A 12,143-nucleotide genomic window follows, 5' to 3' on the forward strand; every position below is an offset into this window, starting at 1 on the left:
GCTGGGCACCCCAAACAATGGAGCTGATTTTTCTATGACATTTCTTTAGTCTCTATGTGAGCTCTTTGCATGATATTTTTAACACCTTCTCCTACTAAGCACACAAAATAAGCTCCAACAATCCATGCTCAGTAGCCAGAGGCCCTTAGGTGCATGCCTTGGAGTGAGTGTCAGGGTGCTCAGGAGGGAGCTGGGTTTTGGTCTGGGGGTGAATCTCAGAGCCTGCCCTGACTCTTCTAAGAGGATGTGTGTGACCCCTTCCCATCTTAAGCCCAGGTTTTTAATTTGGAAAATGGCAGGGTTGGATGAAGCCAGCAATGCTCTTAACAGAAAGGGGAAGGGAGGAAGAAGACATATGGACATTTAGAAGCATGTTCAATGACCCAAGCACCAAGCCTGACCAAGTCTTCCTGGCTGATGGGGACAGCGCATTGCAGAAAACATGTCCTAAAAATTCTTGATTAGCACAGTTCAAGGTCATCTCCAAGAGGCTCAGGGTCAACAAAGAATGGAATGGGGTGGACACAACCTCCTTGATCCCAGCCTCTCCCCTGCAAAATGGATCCTACATGCAGCCAGCTCAGGCTGGCAAAGTCAGAAAGAGTTGGCACTTTAGGTTCCAGCTGAGCCTTCAGCAAAATCTAAGTCTTCCCAGCAAACCTCTCCCAGTGCCCACTCGCCCTCTGCCAACGCCCACCTTCAGGTGCCCAGTTGCCCTCATACCCATAAAAACTTGGTCAGCAAAGAATCTATCAACATCTAGACATCCATTAAATGCAATTTCTCATCCCACCATCTTCCAGGGAGAGTTGGATTTGCGTTTTCTCTCTCCCTTACAGAAAGTGAGCAGAAAATGGTGTGAGGCAGGGCAGACATTAATAGTGCCCACAGATGCACAATCCCGGAACCCCCAACACCTAATGGCCATCTCCAGGTGAGAGGGACTCTGGGGACAGTAGAGGTTAGCATGGCAGAGAGACACCCAATAAGAACCATGTGACAAGAAAGTGTGTGGAGAGGAATTCCAATCACTATTTCTGCTACCCCACCTCCCAGATTCTTGGGTTTCTTCCTGAGTTTTCATTAATAACTTCAAGTCCTTTTTTTTTTTTTTTTTTTTTGAGACTGACAACAAGGAGGATCCCCACCTGTGATGAGTCCACTGCCTTCTCTCCAGTCCCTTGGGGCGCAGTCTCCTCACGTGCCCACAGGAACCACCATGGTGTCCCCATGGGCTTCTGTGCCCCAGAATGCCAGCTCACATCTTTCCTGACTCTTCACACAGGTGCTCAGAGCAGAGCAAGGACCAGGCTGAATTATCGGGATTAAATGCCATGAATTCGGCTCAGCCTCAGTGATGCGAGCCATTAACACACTGTACTCCACAGGCTGGGACCCCATGGAAGGCCTGGGTTTGATTCTAGGTCCATCCTGGAGGCCATGTTTGGTGACATGTGCCTGTAATCCCAACCACTTGACTCTTGACTGGAGCAGGAGGACCCTGTCTTAAAAAATAATAATAAAAAATTTTTTTTATAAAAGCATGAACTTGGACAGTAACAGAACTGGTCAGCTGGGAAGAGACATTTACTCAACTCTCCTGGGACCCCTGGCCATCCTGTGGGCTGGGAAATGGATCTACAGTGCCACCACCAGGAAGAGCCCTCTTCTGACCTCTCAATGTCCAGACAGAAGGGACCAAGGCCTCAAGGGAAGGGGTGTCCCCTCTTCTCCCACCCACGGTCTACTGTTGCATGGCCTTTGCCCTTCCCTGGTGATTGGCAGGGGAAAATGTCCACCCTCCTCATTGTTATCTGCAGGAGCTTAACTTTAGCTGACTTCCACGAGATAAGCTTATCAGAATCCAACTCAGGAGCCTAATCTCTGATTAAGGTGGGAATGATTTTGTGGGGCCTCGAAATTGGCCTGCACAGAAATCTGCTGGCTATTCACTATCACCCCTGAGCTCCAGGTCCCCCACAGAGACTCTGTGTCACAGGGCTGGCATCTCCAGACCACACTACCCAGCACCACTGCCTTCTGACTTCCGGATCAGCTCAGTCAAAATGGGAAGGCAGAACTGGATGGTGGGGCGGTGGTAAATGCTTTGTTCTGTGAGGGTGATCCACTCGGGAAGGTTCTGGGTTGCGTCCAGAGACCTCCTTGAACCCGAGAGGCAAGCACACGCACATGATAGAGGGCTGGCGGAGGCTTGAGGTAGACTCAGCATGAAGACCATGTTGGGTTCATTATCTCTCTGTCTCTTTGCTCATGGAAGAAATAAAATAAATAAACCTCTAAAAAATATTAAAAATGGAAAGGTGAGATGGCAAGAAAGCAGCAGAGGATATTTTTCAAGCCCAAGTTTTTCTTTGGTACTTCAAATACCACCTCACTGTACTCCAGCACTGGCTTTGCCTCTCGTGGAGGGACCAGACACAGCTGCACCTTGCCCCTCAACATGGGAATGCCCGCCACTCGAATCCTGCAGGGGCGACTCTCCCCCAGAGTTCTGATCACACCAGCCCTATCAGGCCCTTCCATAGGCAAAGCCAGGTAGGACCACCTCCTCTTTCTGGTTCCCCCCATCCTGAGAGTGCTCGCTATTCTTGCAATGAGTAATTTCCGGATAATTTCAGCCTCCAATTCCTGCGTAACTAATCCTCTCTATTAAATACCATCTGTCTGAAACATCTAGTACAGTTTTTGTTTTCCTGACTGGACATGAATTTTCCTGGGAGATCCCAAATTGGAGTGTTCCGATAGTTAGGACTGAGCCCTAATCTGCACATTCTGGCACACAGTATATGCACTTTGGAGGATAAATGTCGACATTTACAGATTAAAGAAATTATGAGAGATGATAAAGATTTAAGATCATTCCTCAAGGTGAAGTCCTTTGGCACATTCTCGTAGTATAGAGTTGTCTTTTATTATAGCAAATTTATGGATATCAAGAAGAAAAAAATGTTCTCGGTCTAATTTTAGATCTAGTAAATTCAAAATAAAGAATTAGGAGGAACTTAGAAACTTTACTTCAGGAGGATTGGACTAAGTGCCAACATAGCAGAGGACTGTGGATAGTTTATGCCTAACTCTCCTGTTCATTAACTAGTTATGTTATGTGTGTCACATACATGTTAGTACCTTTTACTAATGTTTAGGAGCTCGGACAGCGGCAGTTATTGGAGAATCAGAGGACCTTAATTCATACCTCCACTCATCCCCAACGGGGTCTGTGCTCTGAGAACCACGCAAAGAACATCCATGCTGAAAACAGAAGGGCCCGGGACCAGCAGTTAGCATAATGGCTATGTCGCTAGACTCCCATGTAGTCGACCGCGGTTCGCGTCCCAGACCCGGTGGCTTAAAACTCACTCCGGGTGCCTGTGCGCGCATGCCCAAGATCCCGAGAGGAGAATGGAGGAGAAAGGATTGCAGTGTGGCCATCCCCCCTGGGGGGTGATTTCTCACTTTCTGTCTCTCTGTCCCTCTCTGTCTGTCTGGCGAGCGCATGCGTCCTTTAGCAAAAACCTCTCAAAAAAAAATAGGGGGGCCCTGGGTGGAGTCTGGAGAAGGTGCCTGAGGGCAGAAGGTCTAAGGAAGGACTCTAGTGTCTTCTAGAGGAGGGAGCTCACCCCATGATGATATGACTTAGAGAGTAGCCTTGGTGGGACATCTACCCACACAGACAAGAGAGCAGCAGGAAGACGCCTGCTTCAAGCAATGCCCTGCCCAGTCAGGCTTTCTGCAAAGGACAGGAAGAGCAACAAAGTGACCATGAAGGCAATGAGCTTTTTGCCCACAGACATCAGACAGAGCCCACTAATCCAGGTCCCATAATCCAGGTCTCAGCTCAGGCCAGTGATTAGCAAGTCCTCCTCCTTAGGGAAGGGTGTCATAGGAAGGGGCTGGCAGGAAGGCCAAAACAAAGACAGCAAAACAAAAGCATTCCCTCTTCTGCAGGCAGAGTCATCATGTGGGGAGAGGGATCAGACGCGGTGCTTTGTATTGTCCTCACCTCCCTGTCTTTCAGCATGCCACGTCGACTCTGATGTATCTGTGTTGTCAAATGCCAAACCACTGCAAAGGAGAATGAGTGTTTAGAGCAAGAAACTCACGGTGTTGCTGCTTCTCACCGCAAGCACTGCGGGTACAGAGGGCCTGGAATGTGACAGGTGTTGGTGGCACAATGGGGTAGAGATTGCTTCAACAGACAGAACGGGCTCTAAGACCCCAATACCAGGCAAGACAAGGGAATGAAGGAGAGGCCAACACTGGCCCCGGAGAGGCACTTTCCTGGTCAGGCTGGAGAGGAAACAGGAAGCCGTTGGCCTCCTGGTGAGGGAGAGAGGAAACTGGCACACGGTTAAGCTGGGTAGTGACCCGAGATGTCCCTATTTTATAAGAAGGCCTCCAAGTGAATGGGGTAGCTATGAGATCCATTGCCTGGTCTGAGAAAGCAATGAAGTAAACTTGAACAGCATTTATAATTGGAGCACAGTTAAAATATAAAACATTTGTTCCCTGTGGTGTTTGGGATAAAAAATCATACTCCACAATCTGCCTTCAAGGCTCTTCATAAGCTGCTGGCACCGAGCTGCCTTTCACTGCCTTCATCTCCTTCCAGTTCCTGCCTAGTACATATGGGCTCCAGTCACACGAAACTACTTGCAGCTCCCGGAAGAGGCCAGCTTATACATCTCTGGGCCTTAACACGCACTGTTCCCCCAGCCCAGAACGCCCTTCCTGGTTGCCCTCTAGAACTCCTACACATCCATCAAAGCTCAACTCCCAGCACACTCTCTCAGAAACCTTCCTCCAAGGTTCACCTTCCCCACTCCCTCTTCTTTCCCCCAGAGACAGGTACCTACCTCCCCTACAGTGATAACCACAGTGTAGCCATTCTTCCTCTGAGAGGACTGTACCCACTCAAAGGATACTTTCCCTCTATTCTTACTACCTTGTACAGCATGCTCCCATAACTAATTCTGGTTAAAAAGAATTGATGGAGGGACCAGCAGTTAGCGTAATGGCCATGTCACTGAACGCCCATGTAGCTGAAGGGACCTTGAGTCCCAGACCTGGTGGCTTAAACTTACGACAGGCACGTGTCCGTGCGTGCCCAAGATCCCAAGAGGAGAATGGAGGAGAAGGGATTGTGGCGTGGCTACCCCCCAGGGGGTGATTTCTCGCTTTCTGTCTCTCTGTCTCTCTCTGTCTTTTTGGCGAGCGCGCACACCTTATAGCAAAAACCTCTCGAAAAAAAAAAAGAATTGATGGATATATTTGCATATTAATAAGCTAAGCGAGCTTAGCTCCCTGGTGTAAAATGCAAACTTTGTAAAACTCATACCTGTGACGGTCTAACAAAACGTCAATAGTCCGTAGCTACAAATGACCTGTACTCAAGGAACGATCTGTTCAATAAGTAAACAGTTGCCTGGTCTGTTAGAATAATACCCAAGTAATGATTGATTCGTTTTCTTGTTTTCCTCACATGAGCCAAATTCTCGGGAGCTGTTTCGCAGCCTCCCTGCTGCAGACCTGGTCTACACCAGCAGAAGTGCAAGAACAAAAGGCCTCAGATGCTTGCGCTCCTCTACTCTTGCCCAAGAGCTGCTAAACCAATCTGTTTCCCAATCTAACGAAAAGGCGTTCCAACACGACAGCGCATCCACATGTGGACCACGCGCGCGTGAGATGCTAAGCCACCAGCTTACCAAGACACCGAGTCCAAGTGCCAAATCTTTCTACTTTTCCCATGAAAGTCAAAAGACCCCACCTCATTCTGGAGGGGGAAAGCAGAGAGAAACATCACGCGTGTCCCGCCCCCTGGGTGTGTGTGAATATGTGGGACACGTTGTGTAAATCTTGGGTGAAGCCTTTCCTTGATCTGACATCTTACTAGAGCAGCCTTTATGTCCCCCAGTCTGACTTATCATGGTCAACTCTATGGCTATGTTTACCTATGGATGTGGCTTCAGAGGTGCCCCCAAAGAGGTATCACACCCCTCTACTGCAGCAGGAGAGAGCTTTTCCTTCCCAAATCACAGTCTGGGCTCAGCTCTGTGACCCCGAAGCCTGAGGTTTCAGAACATTTGCAAATAGTGGAAACAGTACCCTGTTGTATTCTCTCCAACCGTCCCCACTTCCTCTCTCTCCATTCTCCCCTCCCCTTCCTCCTTCCTTCCCTCTGCTCCTCTCCCTAGGCTGGGAGGTGGCACTGCAATGCCATAGAATACACTGTGAGAGGGCACGACAGATTCAAAGCATAAACTGGCCCCATGAAGGATAAAAGTGTCACTCATACAAGCCATTCCCAGAGTGTGGGAACCCTGGGCCTTAGAGCCCCTCTAAATCCAGACACAAAGGTGTGAACTGTGCAGACATCTGGCTAACACAGCAGCTGAGAAGGCCAGGAGGTTTCCCCAGGTGAATTTCCTGCAGGTGATGAGCAGCTCAGAAACCGCTTGATGGATAGCCTTGCTCTGCCCACCTGACCTCGCGCACCAGTACAGCTGGCTGTGCAGTCTCAGCCTCTGTGAGTAGAGGCAGCCCAGCGGGGCGCTCTGGATAACGCTTACTGTGAACCGTGGTGTCACTACCCTAAATCAGGCTCCTGTCACTTGGCAAGGCCATCTACGATGCTCAGAAACTCAGCTTCCTCTCCTTATCTCGGCCCGAGGAGATGCCAAACTCAACAATAATGCTGCTGGCATCTAAGAAAATGAATCAGTCAAGATATGCCTGCAGATACAGACACAAGCCGAGGCTTGGGAGAGCAAGGCTAAGTGATGTTCATACCCAGGCATCCAGGCTCCATGCACACAGACCCACTGCGAAGAGAGAGGTATGGTCGAGTTGTAAGGTTCTGGGGAAACCTGAGTGTTAAGCAAAGGGCAGCTCTGTCAGGTGTGAACAGCCGTCAGCCATCCCTACCACCAGCTCTGGCCAAGGTCTGGGAGCCAAGCAGGGAGGCTTTAACAGAGAGTAGGGGTGGGGGCTGCCAGGACACCCCAAGCACTCCCTTCCCTCCCTCCCCTAACCAAAAGCTCCTGTGTAGCTCACATCAGAGTCCGCTGTGTAGTTTGACTCCCTGCATTTGTCTTTATTCTGTGATACAAACCATGTGTGCATGCGCGAGAGAAGTGGAGAGAGAAAGCTCCCTTGATGGGGTCTAGTCATGCCACGACCCCCTATCCTCAGTCCTCATGCCCCTCAGGTTCTGGGCACCCATACATGAGCCCAGTGTTTTCAGGCCGACCTGGGGATCCAAGCACATGGTCAGCCATGTGGCTTCCAGTCTTACAGGACACTGCATTACCACCATGCCACAGTGGCCGAACCCTCAATTTGTTCTTCCCCTGGCCATAGTCTGTGTTGCCTTATACCCAGCTATGCACGCTCATCATAGAAAATTAGAAAGCACAGAGAGATAATCTCCTAAAATGCCACCATCTAGGACCCATCACTATTGAAGTTTAGTTCTATCAGTTGCCAACAACCTAGTGAAAGCTTTACCCACCATCTAGGACCCATCACTATTGAAGTTTATTTCTATCAGTTGCCAACAACCCAGTGAAAGCTTTAGAACCACCATTCCCCTTCCCCGCCACATACTGCCTGCTTCTTCACACAACCGTGGCTACCACCACCACCCTGATGGCTCTGAGCCCTGATCCTCTCCTCTGCGACCCAGCCTGGTGTGTCCTATCTACAGAGCCAGCAGGGCAGAGACTGGGCCATGGTATACTCAACACCTGTTGAGTACAGGTGGGTGATTTAGGAGCAGATTCGAGATGAGCTCCTCTTCTCTACAAGACTAGCTAGAGAATGGTGGCCCTGCAAGAGGAGAGACCTACTCGTGGCTTCCACACCTTGGTTCAACCGTCATTGTGCCACTCCCTGGCTCTGCACTTGCTGTACACAACCTTCCCCTATCCAGGCCATGCAGCCCACCCAGAAACCCTTCCTTTTGCCTCTCTGCTATTCAGATCCCACTGTCCATCCATGTTCAGTGTAGGTTCCACATGTTTTATCTTTTTTTCAAAAAAAAAGAATTATTTAATTTTATTATTATTATTATTTAATTTTGCCCAGAGAAAGAGAGAGAGAGAAGAAATGTGAGAAAGCAAGGTCCAGGACTTGAACTGTAATCAGCCATGTGGGAGTCCAGCGCCTTAACCACCATGCCACCCATTGGTCCCCACATGTCTTTATCTTTTCACCAACAATTATTACCATAATAACAATAATGCCAGTGTTTAGTGCCTAGCACATATACTAGGTGGAGTGCATTTTAATTCTTGCATCCATGGTATGAGGTAGGTACTGTGGTCTCCACTTTTCAGTTGTGAAAGCTGAGGCTCGCAGAGCCCGAATGAACTGCATTTTAAACATCGATTCTTTTCTGGGACTAATGTAGGAGACACCATCCACACAGAATACAGCCATACCCCTTGGGATTGTGCAGCATGGCAGCCTGCCTACTTAAAGAAATTAGTTTCTTCCTCAGTGCAGAACTAGAACACACTGGCTCTGAGCATTGATACTCATGTGACTTCAAAGCTTGGGTTCACTTTTTCCCTCTTGATGCCTCTTGATAATAAGAACCACTCCCTTGAATTCAAGTTCTAGGGACCAGCAGTTAGTGTAATAGCTATGTCGCTGGACTCCCATGTAGTCGACTGCGGTTCGAGTCCCGGGCCCAGTGGTTTAAACTCACGCCGGGTGCATGTGTGTGTGTGCCCAAGATCCCAAGAGGAGAATGGAGGAGAAGGGATTGTGGTGTGGCCATCCCCCCGGGGGGTGGTTTTTCGCTTTCTGTCTCTCTGGCGAATGCACGTGCCTAATAACAATAATGCCAGTGTTTAGTGCCTAGCACATATACTAGGTGGAGTGCATTTTAATTCTTGCATCCATGGTATGAGGTAGGTACTGTGGTCTCCACTTTTCAGTTGTGAAAGCTGAGGCTCGCAGAGCCCGAATGAACTGCATTTTAAACATCGATTCTTTTCTGGGACTAATGTAGGAGACACCATCCACACAGAATACAGCCATACCCCTTGGGATTGTGCAGCATGGCAGCCTGCCTACTTAAAGAAATTAGTTTCTTCCTCAGTGCAGAACTAGAACACACTGGCTCTGAGCATTGATACTCATGTGACTTCAAAGCTTGGGTTCACTTTTTCCCTCTTGATGCCTCTTGATAATAAGAACCACTCCCTTGAATTCAAGTTCTAGGGACCAGCAGTTAGTGTAATAGCTATGTCGCTGGACTCCCATGTAGTCGACTGCGGTTCGAGTCCCGGGCCCAGTGGTTTAAACTCACGCCGGGTGCATGTGTGTGTGTGCCCAAGATCCCAAGAGGAGAATGGAGGAGAAGGGATTGTGGTGTGGCCATCCCCCCGGGGGGTGGTTTTTCGCTTTCTGTCTCTCTGGCGAATGCACGTGCCCTATAGTAAAAACCTCTAAAAAAAAAGTTAATTCAAGTTCTAATGGTGACCAAATAGCAATAATAGGATTGGGATTTACCCAAGGACTGTCCACTTCTAAAGTTCCCTTCATGCCAATCCCATATGCTCCTCTTGCCCTCTGTTCCATGTGGCCAAGGTTCCACCAAGCCCTGCAGTTAAACCTTTGTTAGAGTGGTTGAGCCCTCCTGAGATCCACTCTGAGCTCTCGGGTTTCAGCCGCTCTAGGTAATAGTGTGACCTGAGCAACCCCAGCTTGAGTAAAGTTGAAGCAATATCCCCAGTTCTCCTCCTCAGTCAAAGGAGGAACTTGCCCTGTCAAGAGGGCTGATGGGACCCACTTGGATTCTTAAGTTTTAGACCTTGGGACAGATGCCATCAAGTAGCAAAGGTGCTGAAAGCAGAAACCACCCAGGGTTGAATTCACCCTAGATGCAACGATCTCCTGGACAGAAATCAGAGGATGCCACATATGCCAACTCCCATGGCTTTCTCAGAACATCCAGTCTCTTAATGTGCCCAGGTTCAGCCTCAAGCCCCAAAGGAACACCCACAAATACTCTCACCCCAACTCAGGCTTTAGAGTCCAGTCTATCAAACCCAAATGTCCTAGACAAAGCACAGGAGAGCATCTCAGATGTCTCTCTCTGGTATCTCCAGAGCTTGAGAGAAAGAAAGATTTCAGGGCTCAGGGGGCAGCTGGACACACTCCTGAATAACTTTCATTTGCTCTTCCTGACTCAATGCAGACATCACCTCATCCAGGGAGCCTTCCTTCACGTACAAGGTCAGGTTGCTGTTCCCTGTGTTCTCAAAGTCTCTTGTACTGCCTATATGACTTAACACACCATAGTGTAAAACTCCCAGGGATCTCTCTGCCCCCCAAATATGTGCTAGCTTGTGTGATTTTGACCTTAGGGGCCATGTCTTACTTGCCCCTAGAACAAGCTACGGATGAGCATCTGCAAATGCCCAGGGCACTCCAATCTCAAACTTGAGCTTTTAGATGTGGCATGTGTCTATTTGTACCAAGATTAACATCTTTCCACTCATCTTCACTCCTAATTGCTACAGCCAGGGGAAATGAGAAGTGGGAATTGAAAACAGAGTTCTCCAAGGCCAGACCAAGAGAAGAGGGTTTTGTAATGTCACAGTCAAAGTCAAGACAGAGACAGACACTCTTCCAGCATAATAAAGTACAAAAATTATGCTAGCAGGAAGACATGAATCTTACATATGGGTCATTGAGGTCTGTGGGCAGGAGATTAGCACTCACGTTTTAAGATGCCTAATTTGTTATTTCAGGTGATTTGGGATGATCATACAGAAAAAGAAAGAAAAAGAAAGCTCCCACCCAGAGTGCAGGGTCCTCTCCTCTTCTTGTAATTCCAGGCTCTGAGTCTCCCTTTCACTCTGAGCAGCAATAAAATGAATGACTCTAATATGGATGAGGTCTGTGGACATCCCAACCAGGAGAATTACCTAACCTTTGGAGAAGAGGAAAGCAAAATGAAGGAGAATAGGATGAGTAATGAAGTCTAAGCAGGATATCTGGTTACCCAAGAGGACAGCCATGTGGGGGGCAGTACCCTAAAGCAAGAAAACCCATGCTACGGATGCTGCAAGGGGTTAAGCTAATTAGATGAAGACCACAATGCCCATTCCTTGGCCCCCTGCCCACCCTTTTCCTATATAGTTTAGGTTCTATCACAGGGACCTGAACTGGAGAGCAGATTGAAGTTTCCTGAAGTCGTGTGTGTGTGTGTGTGTGTGTGTGTGTGTGTGTGTGTGTTCATGTGTGCATATGCGCTCACACGTGAACAGGTACTTGCCTGGCAGAGTAAGAAAAATGGACTAGCCCTCTTTCCCAGGTCAATAGCAGGCACTCAAAACACCTGTAGGGTCACGGCGATAAGTGGACCCTAGAGGAAAATCCCAGCCACAAAGGGGTCCACAGCCCAGTGCATATGGGGAACCAAGAGGTCATAAGATATTTACCATAGTGAGTAGAAAATGCTATGTAGGAAGTATGGGGTGTTTTGAGGGCACAGAGACTAGGCATTTGAGGGTTTAGGAAGGCTTTCTGGAGGAGGTAATATCCATGTTGAGCTCTGAAGATCAAGGAGAAGTTAACTAGAAGCAGATCCCAGGACTATCCCTCTCAATTGCCCCGGAGGAAAACTGCAGACCCCCTGAAAGTCTAAGATAAGGAGACAAGCACTGGGTCACCCAGACCTGAGATACATAGAGACAGTTTATTACCTGTGTGAGTCCCAGTGTTCTCGGGCTCCTCTCACTTACCTGTGTTTCCAGCAGATTCCAAGCCTCTTCCCTGGAGCTACCAAGGGGTCCCAATCTTGCTAGCAGAACTGACAAGGCAATTTGAAGAGTCGGCACCACTGGGGGGCCTCACACTAGAGCCTTCAGGTCTGGCCCTTGGAGCCCATTAAAAGCATGCCCAACCCCAGCTAGGCTGCCTGCTTAGACTGCAAGAGGGAGAATGTTCTGTGAGCTCCCTGGAGCCCAGCCAGACCTCCCTGCCAGGCAGGTGGAGGAGGAGCCAGAGAAAGCCTCATAAAACCTCCAGAGGAGCAGATTAACTCCAGAGAAGCCATAGAAGCAGCTAGTTGAGGGCAACCTGAGGCCCAGGGCAGAATCTTTTTCCCT

The sequence above is a fragment of the Tupaia chinensis genome, unplaced genomic scaffold, assembly GCF_000334495.1.
Source record: "Tupaia chinensis unplaced genomic scaffold, TupChi_1.0 Scaffold000429_1, whole genome shotgun sequence".
NCBI lineage: Eukaryota > Metazoa > Chordata > Mammalia > Scandentia > Tupaiidae > Tupaia > Tupaia belangeri.